General features: G+C 40.8%; 1 long non-coding RNA gene across 1 annotated transcript; it reads right to left on the minus strand.

The window, feature by feature from the left end:
* Positions 1–2,856: 2,856 nt before the first annotated feature.
* Positions 2,857–6,625, minus strand: LOC115145386 (uncharacterized). Its single transcript, XR_003865950.2, has 3 exons — positions 6,096–6,625; positions 3,415–4,021; positions 2,857–3,278 (listed from the first exon to the last, which is right to left on the minus strand). It is a non-coding gene; the product is annotated as an uncharacterized LOC115145386 (long non-coding RNA).
* Positions 6,626–16,866: the final 10,241 nt, after the last annotated feature.

Genomic DNA, 16,866 nt, shown 5'->3' on the forward strand with positions numbered 1-16,866 from the left:
TAAAATAAATTAAAACCTGTTCTCCTTCACTTGATCAAAGCAAATAACCCCTTCCACAGGAAAAAACTGAAGTGGAGATGAAAAAAAGTGGTCTTCTCCTGAGGGGAAAAACACAATACTTACATAAGCAGTTATAAGAAGACATAAGCAGTGATTACTTGTTCTTATGGATTCTTATGGATATAGCCAAATACAGTGTGGAGGACTGCACAGTGAATTAGGTTAACTTACCCAATAGCAGAACCCTTGCCTCCATGTCATGGAAAAAGTTTTGTTAGTTTGTGTGTGTGTGTGTGTGTGTGTGTGTGTGTGTGTGTGTGTGTGTGGGTCAAAATTGATGTGGTTTTGTTCTCGTTGCTGAAATAGCAAGCATTTGAGAATCAGCCTGTTCTCATTTACCCTCAAGGCAGCATGTCTTCTTTTTTTCATCTTTTTTTCATCCACCAAATAAACTATAGGCTACAATAAGTAATGTGTTTGTAATAACAAGCAATGAATAGGGCTGTAGATGTCACTTTCTAATACACACTGTCCCTCAAAATAATGTGTTGTTTGGACATCAATAACATCACCCACACTGGTGTGTAGAATAGGCAACTTGTTAAATAAAGGTTCAATCAAAATGTATCAATGTAGACAGTCAATTTGATATCCAATGGAATTAAAAAAGTATTTGTCTTGGGGCGGCAGGGTAGCCTAGTGGTTAGAGTGTTGGACTAGGAACCCGAAAGGTTGCAAGTTCAAATCCCCGAGCTGACAAGGTACAAATCTGTCGTTCTGCCCCTGAACAGGCAGTTAACCCACTGTTCCTATGCTGTCATTTAAAATAAGAATGTGTTCTTAACTGACTTGCCTAGTTAAATAAAAGGTAAAAAAAAAGAAAAATAAATAGGTCAAATAACATATAGGCTAGGGTACCTTAATATTACATTACAGAGGGGACCCTCCCACTGAAACAGAACTAGCTTATGCAGTCATAGTTGATAGGTTCCTTGTCCTGTTGGCAAATGATCACCAAGCTGAGACCCTTATGGATATATGGCCAAATATAGCCTACAGTGCAGAGGACAAGGCTGTAAATTAGGTTAACTTACCCAATAGCAGAAGCCTATGGGTCTGCTTGTATTCTCTCTTCTCTGCTTTCAGACTCTTGTCTATGTTCCGACTTCTCTTTATCTCCGCTTTGATGCGTGCTTTCTCCTCCACTCTGCGTTGATCCCGAAGCCCCAGGTCGGAACAATTGTCCTGCTGCCCAGGCTCGCCATCTAGCCCAGCATTAGCACCCGTTCGCCCGCTGTAGGTTATCGACGAGTGGGGTCCTATAATCCTAGATCTAAAACTATGACACATCCCCATAACGAGCTGCCACGTTTATAATTCAACTAGCTAACACTTGACCGTGCGTGGAAACCCCATAATTATGATAACAGTCTCGCTGTCTATTGTCACATCCCGTTAGCGGACACCGGGTCCATGCAATGACCAAGGTGTCCACTTCTCGCAATTCAATGTATTTTTTTCTTCTGAAAACGTAAAAGCCACTCACAGTAGGCCCAGCCGACGAATATGAATCTGACCGGCACACAGTTCCCGGTGCTCCTTATTGTGATGTATAGCTTATAGAGATGGCTTGTTGGTTTTGCCCTATTTTGCTCTCGAAGTCCTTCCTCATCCTTCCTCTTTCCTGTTAGAATTTGCAGGAGTAACAGGGGGGAGGCAGAAGAGAAGCCACGCGTCTGAGTCACGTGATCTGCGTCGTTCATCGCCCACCTCAGCACACCTGTTTCGTTCTCAAATCAACCGTTCTCACAAGACGTGTATTAGCCCAGATGTCTTTTCAGTGGCAGACTACTTTAAGCATCAAAAAGAAGAATAGGCCTTTAGATAGCTAATTGACTGCAATTCTGTGTCTATCTGAACATTGTAATATCTTACTCTGAGGGGACAAACAGTGTCTCTGTTTATATGAAGATGGATTATATTCACACTAACTGTTAACGGTTAACTGTCTATGTTTGTATCGTGTGTGTGTGTGTGTGTATATGTTATAGATTTTTACAGATTGGGCCATAGAAATTTGATTAGGGTTCTTTGTGACTGGATAGAATTCATCCAGCGCCAGGGGGAAAAGAAACCTCTCTGACATAGCCACTAGATGACAGCAAATCTAACTCACGTAGACTAGTTCGGTGTGAGACAGCTTCATAACATGCTGACCAGACCGCCAGCGTTGCGGCGCGCTCAAGCGTTGCCGCTCAAGCGTTGCAAAAATAAATGTACACAGTGTATTATGGGGTAACTAGCCCCCCTAAGAACAATGTCTAATTGCTGACACACAAAAAATCAGTGTTTGGAAAATAATTGGTGTGTGGATGAAGGACATGATTAGTATAAATCATGTCCTTCATGAATGGAAATAAATGGCTACAGTTGAAACTTTTTTAGTTATTTTATGAAATTATGTTTTTAGAAAAGGGGCGTTTTTTAAAAGTTCCGGGGTAACTGGCCCCCAGGGGGTAGAAGACTATGGCATAGGTGTGTTAAAATCCATTTAATCAGTTTTATTTAGAAAGTCTTTAGTAAATAATACTTCGCTTTTAAGTCTAGTTGTCTTAGTTTAATTATTTAAATACAATATGGGGGGGAAATGGTGTTACATATGTCACTATTAATATCTGCACTATGTGGAGATTTGATGTCCCTCTTTTTAACTCACCTGCACATACATTTTCTTTAATTTCTCGATGTTGTTCATTTTCCTTACAATCCATTATGTACAATTGCACTAAATATTATAGGAATAATGCAATAATGTATATCTCTGCAGTCTTTAAAATGACATTCAGGGGCAAAAGGTTTTCAATAGTTGTTTTTAATTCATTCAAAAAAAATATTCATTTGAATACAATATTGGAATGGAATATAACTAATAACATGAAATAACATTGGAATAACTCACAAGCCCACCTCCTGCACTACTCACACCTAATCCAGTCCAACCTGTGGCTGAAAACAGCTCCTCACAGAAAATACACTCTGCATCCCCTTTGGTGACTGATGTGGCTTATTGTGTTGCAACAACCTTCTTTAAGGCACCCTTTCTTTGAAGAACTTGATTTGTTTTCCTACTCTCTCTCTCTTTCTTTCTTCTTTATGAGGCCTTTTCCTCCAGCAACCTTTTGTAAGGTGAGGCTATCAGCATAGCCGCAGACTCTGCCTTCCTCTTCCTCGGCCTCGCCTCCTGGAGCCTTGGCACAACTCCAATAGAACTGCCGCAGCTGTTGGTTGTTGGTTTAAGCAAAAACAAACAAACAAACAAACAAAAACACATGAGTATTGGTACAATAAACACTTCTAATCACTATATGCAAATATATGTTCCCTAAAATGAATGCTGATTATTTTATTACTAACATTTGGAGCAAGGGTAGGCTGCAGGGTGGAGGTTGTGGCGGAGGTAGATGTGGTGGAGGTAGAGGTTTTGGAGTTAGAGCTGGTGGCGGTGGAGGTAGAGCTAGAGATGGCGACGGTAGAGCTGGTGGCCGCATCGGTAGAGGTGGCAATAGAGCACTGCGGCTGAATGGATTCTTTGCATTGAAAATAAAACGACAAACGCAGTACACTCGCATTAATTAACATCTGCTAACCATGTGTATGTGACAAATAAAATTTGATTTGATCCTCACAAGACTGGTTGCTTGCGATACTCTTACTGACAGTTGAGGGTTGTGCTTCATGAAGCCACTGAACCAATCCACCTCTGCATACCCCTTTCCTTTGTTGAGCCTGTGCTTAATTCCCATCCTCTCTGCCAGATCAAAGGCAAGTCTTCTCACGTCCCATGATGTTAGGCCAAATAGGGCTCTTTCCATTTGTTGAATGTGATTGACAAGGTCACTTTCAGACGTGGAAGAGAAGACTGCCCTGAAGAGCCATAGCTTCCACGGTCTGTTTTCTTCGTATCTTCTCATTGCTCTCAGAGCCATAGCTTCCACGGTCTGTTTTCTTCATATCTTCTCATCTGAAAATAAAAACCTGAAATTATAATAGGAACAGATGGCCCCCTAACCCTTACCCAAAGCCCTCCCTAACCCTAACCCCTAATCTAACAGATGACCCCTTACCCTAACCACCCAACACAGGACTGTGAACCTTAAGACAAGCCAGTTTCTTTCAAACCACCTGACTCAAAGTATTATTATTAACCTGCAGCGTTTTTAAGCTCTCTCTTAAAAACGTAGCTAGATACCCTACATGTCATTCAATAATTTCATCCAAACTGCCTGCACCCATCAATGAGCTTCTGTGTAGCCAGGCACTAAAATAGAACTTGGTTCCGCCTCTCCCAAGTCCCACCTTTCCCATTTAATCATTGGTTTGTAGGAGTATTTACCCACGTGGGTGATTGAAAGATGAATGAGGTCTACACTCCAGTCCAGTTGGCTGCACTAATGCACATTAAAGTTGGTAACACATGATTTTGTGTGACTCAAAATCAATATAAATTCTACAAAGATCCAGCAAAAAAAGGACCGTATGCGCTTCAGGTAAAATAACCCAATGTTTCTCTCCCAGGACAAATGACCTAGCAACGGCAAGCTAGCTAAATGTCCATGAATGTTTAATGTGTTTCGACCTCTCTCCAATTGAATATAGTTGGTCCACAGTGGATTTTGGCATTTTAACCTGTGTGTCATGAATGCATCTGGTGGTGATAGACAAAATCAACATGTGCATGAAGGCGCACACAGGAACCCGTTTGGTCATCATGTAATGTAATGTATTCCATTCGCAGTATTCCGAACAGGGGCTCGTGTTTCTGGGGGTGCCCAGGAACCGGTTTGGCCATCAGGTAGGCATTTACTTAATTTTTCTTTAAAAGGGCTTGAACAGTCAGTCATTCTAATTCCCATGTAAAATAGCCTTTTGAGTGACTGAAATATCACCCATAATATTTTTTGAGGATAGAAATGATTTTTCTGTCATGGCTAACTACCAGGAAGTTTGAAAAGACAGGCTGAGTGGGCAGGGAGCTTATATTCATAAACTCACCTTGACTGACAGCTCTTTGAAACACCTACAGTATGTCAAGAAACTTGGATGAAGTGTTGCAGTAAAATCATCTCAAGCTAATTTGGTGATACACAAAGCAATTCAAGTAACATTGAAATTGCATCATTGATGTCAATCTTTTTAATACATCACCTGTTTGGCAACTGCGGTTCACAACAGCACTGACGGATGAAGACGTGACTGCATCAGTTTTGAACGACCCCCCTTTTTGTTCCATGCTAGCTGAAGACCTAGCTAGCCAGTAACTAGCTAACACCAGACACAGATGAAAGGGGAAACATAAGTATCTTTGCAATAGATGAAGAGTATAAACTTGTAATTCTATTTGCTGACACCCTACAGTGACATTTTGGCACCAGCAGAGAAGCTATTTCGTTATGTAAACCCCGCCCCTCCGCAAACACACCATCTCCGATGTTGATTACGAGGCGATACTTATTCAAATTAGATAAGAGATTATCATGTTACCATTGGTATATTAAAATTAGAGTTGGGGTAATGTCACCCTATCCCTTTAATAATCCCGCCTCCTCAATCCAAGGATTTGATATGGGGGAGGCAACCAGTAACTTTATGATCAAACTTTATCAATGTAGAGGGAAAAATCATTTTTCATACTTTGGTGATCATACTTTTATCTGGTTTCATACATATGTTACTCAATTTCATGAAAACATGATTTTGTCTGTTCATGACCTTTCTCTTCCCTCTACTCGGGACGCTTGCGTCCCAACTAGAGCTCTGGAAATGCAAATGCGCTACGCTAAATGCTAATAGTATTAGTTAAAACTCAAACGTTCATTAAAATACACATGCAGGGTATCGAATTAAAGCTACACTCGTTGTGAATCCAGGCAACAAGTCAGATTTTTAAAATGCTTTTCGGCGAAAGCATGAGAAGCTATTATATGATAGCATTCAACAATACACTACAACACAAAAGACCCGCAGGGGACGTAAACAAAATAATTAGCATTTCGGCGTTACACAAACCGCACAATAAAATAGAAAACATTCATTACCTTTCACCATCTTCTTTGTTGGCACTCCTAGATGTCCCATAAACACTATTGGGTCTTTATTTCGATTAAATCGGTCCATATAAAGCCTAGATATCGTTATATGTAGACTGTGTGATAAACGAAAAAAACATCGTTTCAAAACGTAACGTCATTTTTTAAAATTCAAAAAGTCGACGATAAACGTTCACAAAACACTTCGAAATACTTTTGTAATGCAACTTTAGGTATTAGTAAACGTTAATAAGCGATACAATTCATCAGGAGGCGATGTAAAAATCATTAGCTGTCCGTCTGGAAAAATGTCCGGCTAGAAACTCAACCAAAATATCCGGTCCTAGACCTGAAGAAATGCGCTGCCTTGCATGTGTTTGACCAAGAAAAAACTCGTAGGGAAATGACAAGACTCTAGACACCGTGTGGAAGCTGTAGGTACTGCAACCTCAGTCAATTAATTGTGGTTCACCTTTATCAATGGGTTCAAGTCGCGCAAGCAATATATTTTTCCATTTTCAGTGATCAGTTTTTCCTGTGCTTTTCGATGTAAATGCCGTTCTGGTAAAGCCACAGCAGTGATTTAACCAGTTTTATAAACGTCTGAGTGTTTTCTATCCACACAGACTAAGCAAATGCATATACTATATTCCTGGCATGAGTAGCAGGGCGCTGAAATGTTGCGCGATTTTTAACAGAATGTTCAAAAGGGTAGAGGAAAGAGGTTTTAAGAAATTAGATTTAAACATTGCAGACCATTCTTTCTTTCCATATTTGAAATGTAGTGGTCAAGTCGTGGTCACCTATCAGAGAGAGTTCAAAGGTAATTTGGCCAAATTGTTGCAACATTGTAGATTGGAAACGCATTCCATGGTGATAAACACCGTTGTTAAACTCTATCTGTGTGATACTTTTGGGACTCATATAACACAAAATGTTGTTTTTCTGGTCTTTCTATCATTCTTTAATTAAGATAATTGCTTAAACTGATTGATTATTTAATGATTTTGATTCTGTCTAAACAGGATAATTGTAAGAATGATGAGATCCTTCCGTTCCTGAAGTATATAGACCCAGGAAATGGCTTTGAGACAAAATTCCCACTGATGTGAATGTAGCTCTAGGAGAAGTTGACATTACCCAGCGGTGACTCCATGGCCTTCATGGGCGACCAAAAATTCATCATGTGGAGCCTTGTCTACAGGAATGACATCTCCTGGAACTTTGAGAAGTTCCTGGTCGGTCCTGATGGGGAACCTTACAAGTGATATTGAGGATATATTAAGGAGCTCCTCAAGGTGAAATAAATTCAGGCAGAGCTCTTACAGTGTTGGTGTTGATAAGGATGGAGAGAGCCTGACCACAGGGATAACATAGTGTCTTCACTCTCCAGTCACACATTTGCTTCATATTTTATTACAATATCCCCTCTCCGGTACTAACTGCTTTTGCTATTAGCCTCTGCCTCCTTAGGAATATGCCTGCTGCATTTGTTTCAATTGGCTTTGCTCTCCTTCGCAGGACACTGCTGTTGTTTAGACTCTACAGAATGAAGACATTCCTTAAAGCCTTTTTTGTAAAGGGTTTTTAATAAAGTTGTAAAGGCCTGAATCTAACAGTAGTGTATTACTCATGTATAGCAAAGACCACACTGTTTTAAAAAATCCTGTAATTTTTTACAGTAAATTCCTAGTAGCATAGTAGATTACTGTAAATGTACAGTAAATTACTGGCAGCACAGAAGCTAGTAAATTACTGCAGATTTACAGAACCTTTAATGCAACACAAATGTACAACGTATTACTGGAATACCTGACTACAGCAACATTCTGTATTTCCATCACGGTTGACAACTCCACGGTGTGCCCCTCTTAGAATACAAAGAACCTTGGTTTGACCCTTCCACTCCTACGGGAGGGCAGCTCCCGCTCAGCACAGTCCAAGCTCTTCTCTGTCCTGGCACCCCAATGGTGGAACCAGCCCCCCTGAAGCTAGGATAGCAGAGTCCCTGCCCATCTTCCAAAAACATTTGAAACTACCTTTTCAAAGATAATCTTAAATACCCCCCCCCCCCCGTACCACATCTCCCCCCAAAATAAATAAATTAAAAGCTTTTGTGAACTAACACTGATACTTTACTCCCACCCCCTTACTAGCTCTGACCTTGCTGATAGCTACTTATTGAGGAAAAATGTATTTACTATGACTGTGATATATGGTTGTCCCAGCTCGCTGTCTTAAGATGAATTCACTAACTGTAAGTCACTCTGGATAAGAGTGTCTGCTAAATCAGGGGTTCCCAAACGTTTTCACCCGGGGCCCCCTATCAGCATTGGGGAACATCCCGTACTGCCCCTGCAGGCACGCACATGCACCATGTCTATTTCTATGGGCACAAGCACTGTTCATGACACAAACTGTTCACACCCCTTTTGTTGGTGGATAGAATTTAGCAGTTTTTAAGCTTATTTCCCGCAATTCTACACACTTGTCATGGGGTGGAAACAACATTTTGTAGTTTTAAAGCAAATTTTCTTGCAATTCTATATATTTTGCCATGTCTAATGTGTATTCATGTGATATGTGATATTTGAGTGACAAAAAAATGACAACTATCTATGGGCTAAAAACAAATACCTAAAAATGATTAACTGACATGGTCTAGTTGATCTGGACATTTCCGACAAGTAATAAATAGCTTTCTAAGGTACGCAATGACTAACATGATAGGAGGAACTGATCTCATTTCGAAATTATACATTCACTGTGCCACTGTGCTAAAAAAAAATATTTTTTTATTTCACCTTTATTTAACCAGGTAGGCTAGTTGAGAACAAGTTCTCATTTGCAACTGCGACCTGGCCAAGATAAAGCATAGCAGTGTGAACAGACAACACAGAGTTACACATGGAGTAAACAATTAACAAGTCAATAACACAGTAGAAAAAATGGGCAGTCTATATACAATGTGTGCAAAAGGCATGAGGAGGTAGGCGTATAATACAATTTTGCAGATTAACACTGGAGTGATAAATGATCAGATGGTCATGTACAGGTAGAGATATTGGTGTGCAAAAGAGCAGAAAAGTAAATAAATAAAAAAAACAGTATAAAAACAGTATGGGAATGAGGTAGGTGAAAATGGGTGGGCTATTTACCAATAGACTATGTACAGCTGCAGCGATCGGATAGCTGATGTTTGAAGTTGGTGAGGGAGATAAAAGTCTCCAACTTCAGCGATTTTTGCAGTTCGTTCCAGTCACAGGCAGCAGAGTACTGGAACGAAAGGCGGCCAAATGAGGTGTTGGCTTTAGGGATGATCAGTGAGATACACCTGCTGGAGCGCGTGCTACGGATGGGTGTTGCCATCGTGACCAGTGAACTGAGATAAGGCGGAGCTTTACCTAGCATGGACTTGTAGATGACCTGGAGCCAGTGGGTCTGGCGACGAATATGTAGCGAGGGTCAGCCGACTAGCGCATACAAGTCGCAGTGGTGGGTGGTATAAGGTGCTTTGGTGACAAAACGGATGGCACTGTGATAGACTGCATCTAGTTTGCTGAGTAGAGTGTTGGAAGCCATTTTGGAGATGACATCGCCGAAGTCGAGGATCGGTAGGATAGTCAGTTTTACTAGGGTAAGCTTGGCGGCGTGAGTGAAGGAGGCTTTGTTGCGGAATAGAAAGCCGACTCTTGATTTGATTTTCGATTGGAGATGTTTGATGTGAGTCTGGAAGGAGAGTTTGCAGTCTAGCCAGACACCTAGGTACTTATAGATGTCCACATATTCAAGGTCGGAACCATCCAGGGTGGTGATGCTAGTCGGGCATGCAGGTGCAGGCAGCGATCGGTTGAAAAGCATGCATTTGGTTTTACTCGCGTTTAAGAGCAGTTGGAGGCCACGGAAGGAGTGCTGTATGGCATTGAAGCTCGTTTGGAGGTTAGATAGCACAGTGTCCAATGACGGGCCGAAAGTATATAGAATGGTGTCGTCTGCGTAGAGGTGGATCAGGGAATCGCCCGCAGCAAGAGCAACATCATTGATATATACAGAGAAAAGAGTCGGCCCGAGAATTGAACCCTGTGGCACCCCCATAGAGACTGCCAGAGGACCGGACAGCATGCCCTCCGATTTGACACACTGAACTCTGTCTGCAAAGTAATTGGTGAACCAGGCAAGGCAGTCATCCGAGAAAACCGAGGCTATTGAGTCTGCCGATAAGAATATGGTGATTGACAGAGTCGAAAGCCTTGGCGAGGTCGATGAAGACGGCTGCACAGTACTGTCTTTTATCGATGGCGGTTATGATATCGTTTAGTACCTTGAGTGTGGCTGAGGTGCACCCGTGACCGGCTCGGAAACCAGATTGCACAGCGGAGAAGGTACGGTGGGATTCGAGATGGTCAGTGACCTGTTTGTTGACTTGACTGCGGCAGCTTTCCAATCCTTGGGGATCTCAGACGATATGAAAGAGAGGTTGAACAGGCTGGTAATAGGGGTTGCGACAATGGCGGCAGATAGTTTCAGAAATAGAGGGTCCAGATTGTCAAGCCCAGCTGATTTGTACGGGTCCAGGTTTTGCAGCTCTTTCAGAACATCTGCAGTGGGCAGCTGGGAGGAGGTGCTCTTGTTCTCCATGGACTTCAGTGTCCCAGAACTTTTTGGAGTTGGAGCTACAGGATGCAAACTTCTGCCTGAAGAAGCTGGCCTTAGCTTTCCTGACTGACTGCGTGTATTGGTTCCTGACTTCCCTGAACAGTTGCATATCACGGGGGCTATTCGATGCTATTGCAGTCCGCCACAGGATGTTTTTGTGCTGGTCGAGGGCAGTCAGGTCTGGAGTGAACCAAGGGCTGTATCTGTTCTTGGTTCTGCATTTTTTGAACGGAGCATGCTTATCTAAAATGGTGAGGAAGTTACTTTTAAAGAATGACGAGGCATCCTCAACTGACGGGATGAGGTCAATGTCCTTCCAGGATACCCGGGCCAGGTCGATTAGAAAGGCCTGCTCACAGAAGTGTTTTAGGGAGCGTTTGACAGTGATGAGGGGTGGTCGTTTGACTGCGGCTCCGTGGCGGATACAGGCAATGAGGCAGTGATCGCTGAGATCCTGGTTGAAGACAGCGGAGGTGTATTTGGAGGGCCAGTTGGTCAGGATGACGTCTATGAGGGTGCCCTTGTTTACAGAGTTAGGGTTGTACCTGGTGGGTTCCTTGTAAAATGTAAATGTAGAATTTACTGTGCATTACTGGAAGCACAGTGGTAAACGATTGCAGATTTACAGTGCCAATGACAGGCAGTATTTCTGTTACATGTATTTGATATGTACTTCTATACGTTCAATACCTATTTTGTCATTTGTATTTCACTGGCCTGAACTACAATTCACTTAGCCTATTTTGTAACAGAATTAGAATACATGTGTTTTGTATTTTCCATTACAATTATATACTTAAGTAGCCCACTTAACTAAAGCATTCCCAGTAATGGTAACAATATTTTTTACTTGCTATGACTGGTATATTCTTGTTTACCTTAGTTTAATACACTGACTGTAAGTCGCTCTGGATAAGAGTTCCTACTAAATGACCAAAATGTAAAAATGATTACTTGCACACTCTTGGGTATTATTCTAAACCAGGCCAATTTTGATCAAAATACAAATCGTTTGAGGGATTATAGCCAGCAGTGTGCTATGCAAATTGTATTTTGTTCTTATTTACATTTTGGTCATTTAGCACAGGGGTTCCCAAACTTTTTACACTCAGGCCCTCCTTCCAGCATTGTGGAAATTCCAACACTTACTTCCTGCAATTCTACACATTTTGTCATATGGTGCAGGGAACATCGTGCGGTTTTAAAAATCATTGTATTGCAATTCTATACATTTTTGCCATGTCTAATATGTATTCATGTAATATTTGAGTGACTCAAACATTACAACAAATTATTCTAATATGTGTTCATGTAATATTTGAGTGACTCAAACATTACAACAAATTAAATGGGCCAAAAAAACCTAGCCAAAAAAACATTAGCTGACATGGGTTAGTTGATCTGGACATTTCTGACAAGTTAAACAGTGCATTCAGAAAGTATTCAGACCCCCTTGACTTTTTCCACATTTTGTTAAAGCCTTATTCCAAAAATTGATTTTTTTTTTTAATTCCTTCATCAATCTACACACAATATGCCATAATGACTGAAATATCACATTTATATAGATATCCAGACCTTTTATTCAGTACTTTGTTGAAGCACCTTTGGCAGCGATCAAAGGTTAGAGTCTTCTTGGGTATGACGCAACAAGCTTGGCACACCTGTATTTGGAGAGTTTCTCCCATTCCTCTCTGCCGATCCTCTCAAACTCTAAGGTTGGATGGGGAGCGTCGCTGCACAGCTATTTTCAGGTATCTCCAGAGATGTTTGATCTGGTTCAAGTCTGGACTCTGACTGTGCCACTGAAGGACATTCAGAGACTTGTCCCCAAGCCAGGCCTGCGTTGTCTTGGATGTGTGCTTAGGATCATAGTCCTGTTGGAAGGTTAACCTTCGCCCCAGTCTGAGGTCATGAGCACTCTGGAGCAGGTTTTCATCAAGAATCTCTGTACTTTGCTCCGTTCATTTTTCCCTCAATCCTGACTAGTCTCCCAGTCCCTGCCGCTGAAAAACATCCCCAGAGCATGATGCTGCCACCACCATGCTTCACCGCAGGGATGGTGTAAAGTTTCCTCCAGACATGACGCTTGGCATTGTCACGACTTCCACCGAAGCCGGCTCCTCTCCTTGTTCGGGCGGCATTCGGCGGTTGACGTCACCGGCTGTCTAGCCATCGCCTAACCATTGTTCATGTATCCATTTGTTTTGTCTTGTTTCCCTGCACACCTGGTTTTCAATCCCCAATCAATCTATATGTATTTATTCCTCTATTCCCCATCATGTCTTTGTGTAAGATTGTTTGTTTTACATGTGTATTGTTGACGCGCAAGACTGGCTTGTTTTTTCCGTGATATTTTTCACCAAGACGTTTATTGTTAAATATAATTCTTGTGACTGTTTTGGCGTTTTGCACTTTTGCCTAAATAAAGTGTGTGCCTGTTCACAAATCTCTGCTCTCCTGCACCTGACTTCGCTACCAGTACGCACACATCTGACAGGCATTCAGGCTAAATAGTTCAATCTTGGTTTCATCAGACCAGAGAATCTTGTTTCTCATGGTCAGAGGCCTTTAGGTGTGCTTTTTTACTGAGGGTGTGCTTCTGTCTGGCCACTCTACCATAAAGGCCTGATTGGTGGAGTGCTGCAGAGATGGTTGTCCTTCTGGAAGGTTCTCCCATCTCCACATAAGAACTCTGGAGCTCTGTCAGAGAGACCATAAGGTTCTTGGTCACCTCCCTGACCAAGGCTCTTCTCCCCCGATTGCTCAATTCCGGCCGGGCGGCCAGCTCTAGGAAGAGTCTTGGTGGTTCCAAACTTCTTCCGTTTAAGAATGATGGAGGCCACTGTGCACTTTGGGACCTTCAATGCTGCAAACATTTTTCGGTACTCTTTGCCAGATCTGTGCCTTCGACACAATCCTGTCTCGGAGCTCTAGGGACAATTCCTTCAACCTCATGGCTTGATTTTTCCTCTGACATGTCAACTGTGGGACCTTATATAGACAGGTGTGTGCGCCTTTCCAAATCCTGTCCAATCAATTGGATTTACCACAGGTGGACACCAATCAAGTTGTAGAAACATCTCAAGGATGATCAATGGAAACAGGATGCACCTGAGCTCAATTTCTAGGTCTGGATACTTGTGTAAATAAGGTATAGTTTTTGTTTTTTACTAAAATGTGTAAAAATGTGTAAAAACCTTATTTAGTTTTTTTCATTATGGCGTATTGTGTGTAAATTTATGAGGGGAAAAACAAATTTAATCCACTGTAGAGTAAGGCTGTAACGTACCAAAATGTGGAAAAAGTCAAGAGGTCTGAATACTTTCCGAAGGCACTGTAGCTCTCTAAGATGAAAACTGATGATGCACTACCCAATTTGGAAATGACACCTTGTGCATTCTGTTATTACAACTTTCAAGAGTAAGTTGAAAGCCAGTCTCTTTAATCCTGAAAAAAAGAAAAACTGTCTAGTTTTTGTATTACATTAATGTAATACCACCAGCATCCTGTAAGTTACTGGAAAATACAGAGCAACGACCTTACAATACTGTAAAATTAGCCTGCTATACTGTAAGAAAGTAAATGCTACTGTAATCATGTTGGTATTTTACTGTAATTATATGAGATCTGTGCAAGCAGGTTGGCTGCTCGGTATTTGTATAATTACAGCGTATTTATAAATATTTGGTGTTTTATATCACTTGCAATTTTAGAGGCCTAAACAAAAGCTTCCAAACTGGGTGTGATTACAAGGAAAAAACATATCAAAGGGGCATGGCTTAATATTCAACCATTCAAGGTCAATTTGGTTATTCCAAAATTCATTACATTTCTAATCTGATTTAATTAAAAACTTCAAAATAATAACCATTTCAAACAATAAATAATCAACCCCCCCCCCCAAAAAAATGCATTCAATCAAATAAAATTTAACAATTATGCATCCTTTAATTTCGTTCCAGTTCTCTGCTGCCTGTGACTGGAACGAATTGCAAAAATCGCTGAAGTTGGAGACTTTTATCTCCCTCACCAACTTCAAACATCTGCTATTTGAGCAGCTAACCGATCGCTGCAGCTGTACATAGTCTATCGGTAAATAGCCCACCCATTTTTACCTACCTCATCCCCATACTGTTTTTATTTATTTACTTTTCTGCTCTTTTGCACACCAATATCTCTACCTGTACATGACCATCTGATCATTTATCACTCCAGTGTTAATCTGCAAAATTGTAATTATTCGCCTACCTCCTCATGCCTTTTGCACACAATGTATATAGACTCTCTTTTTTTCTACTGTGTTATTGACTTGTTAATTGTTTACTCCATGTGTAACTCTGTGTTGTCTGTTCACACTGCTATGCTTTATCTTGGCCAGGTCGCAGTTGCAAATGAGAACTTGTTCTCAACTAGCCTACCTGGTTAAATAAAGGTGAAATAAAAAATAAAAATAAAAATAGGTCAGTCATGGGCCTGATTGACAGTGTGTTAAAAGGTTTAAGACCAATTTACACTCTGATCTGTCCCCTATATACATTAACTTATGGCACAACTACCACATATCAGTTACATTGGTACAGCATTCTCAGTAATGGGTGCAACAAATATAGCCACTTACAAAGGCACACATCGAGATATTTTAATGAGCCAGCGATTCTTTCCCCTCAAAGTAAATTTTTCCTGAATTTACAGAATGCCGGGGGTAAATATACAGCTAAACAGTACTTTAACATTAAATTGTATTTTATTAATTTTAAAATATATATATAACAGTGAATATGTGTCACGTTCGTCGTATGAATCGGACCAAGGCGCAGCGTGTTATACGTAGATTCTTTATTATTAAAAGAATGAACACGGAACAAACTAACCAAAATAACACACCGACACATGACACTATACAAATTAGTGCTGACAGGCAACTACACATAGACAAGAACCCACAAACACCAAAGGGAAATGGCTTCCTAAATATGATCCCCAATCAGAGACAACGATAAACAGCTGCCTCTGATTGGGAACCATATCAGGCCACCATAAACATACAAATACCTAGACCTACAAAACCCTAGACATACAAAAACCCTAGACAATGCACAACCCCTAGACATTACAAAAACAAGTGTATCCACCCTAGTCACACCCTGACCTAACCAAAATATAAAGAACACAGTGATATCTCAGGTCAGGGCGTGACAATATGTCATTATAATTTACAGCATACCAATTAATATTTGGCGTTTTATATCACTAGCACCTGTAGAGGCCTCAACAAAGTCTTCTAAACTGGCAGAGACTGCAGGGAGAAATGGATCAAACGGACATTGCTAAACACTGAACCATTAAAGGTTTGAGACTTGCTGCCACCGATCTGTCCTCTGTATGCATTTAGTTGTTAGGGAACTACTACCACATATCACTTAAATTGGTACAGCACTCTTACTAATGGGTGCAACAAGTATAGCCTCTTACAAGGCATTCCTCAATTTGTTAATAAGCCACAACAATACCATGCACCCAGAAAAGATTGTTGGCGCTCCAAAATTACAGTATGGTACTGTATTCTGTGGGGTGGTATTGCATTACAGTAAATTACTGGCAGCATAGCAGACAGAAAATTACTGCAGATTTACAGGAAAAGGTTTTTAGATTCGAAAAATACAGTATGGTACTGTATTCTGGTACTGAACTACAGTAAATTACAGGCAGCACAATATACAGTAAATGATTGTAGATTTATTATGTGGGGTACAGCATTCTCACTAACGGGCGAAACAAATAGAGCCTCTTACAAAGCACACCTTGAAATATGCTAATGCTGTACTGTAATATAGAGTTACAGTAGCTAACTAAACGTTTTGCTGTAAGTGTACAGCAATGTGTTGCAATGAGCAGAAAACTAAATATTATATTATGGAATTGTTTATTGGTTTGCTTTTCCTTTATTTTTAATGCAACTCTACAGAAATGAGTTCATTTGGGAGTAATTAAGCTTGCCAGTTGACAGGTTGAATATTGATGTACAATCAAAGATCCGTTTTTGCAACAGAGCAAAGTTTTATAGTACAATCAAAAGAGTTTTAATATTAGTTATAAATTATATATAGGCCCACTGAATTTG

The sequence above is a fragment of the Oncorhynchus nerka genome, linkage group LG2 (assembly GCF_034236695.1).
Source record: "Oncorhynchus nerka isolate Pitt River linkage group LG2, Oner_Uvic_2.0, whole genome shotgun sequence".
Classification (NCBI taxonomy): domain Eukaryota; kingdom Metazoa; phylum Chordata; class Actinopteri; order Salmoniformes; family Salmonidae; genus Oncorhynchus; species Oncorhynchus nerka.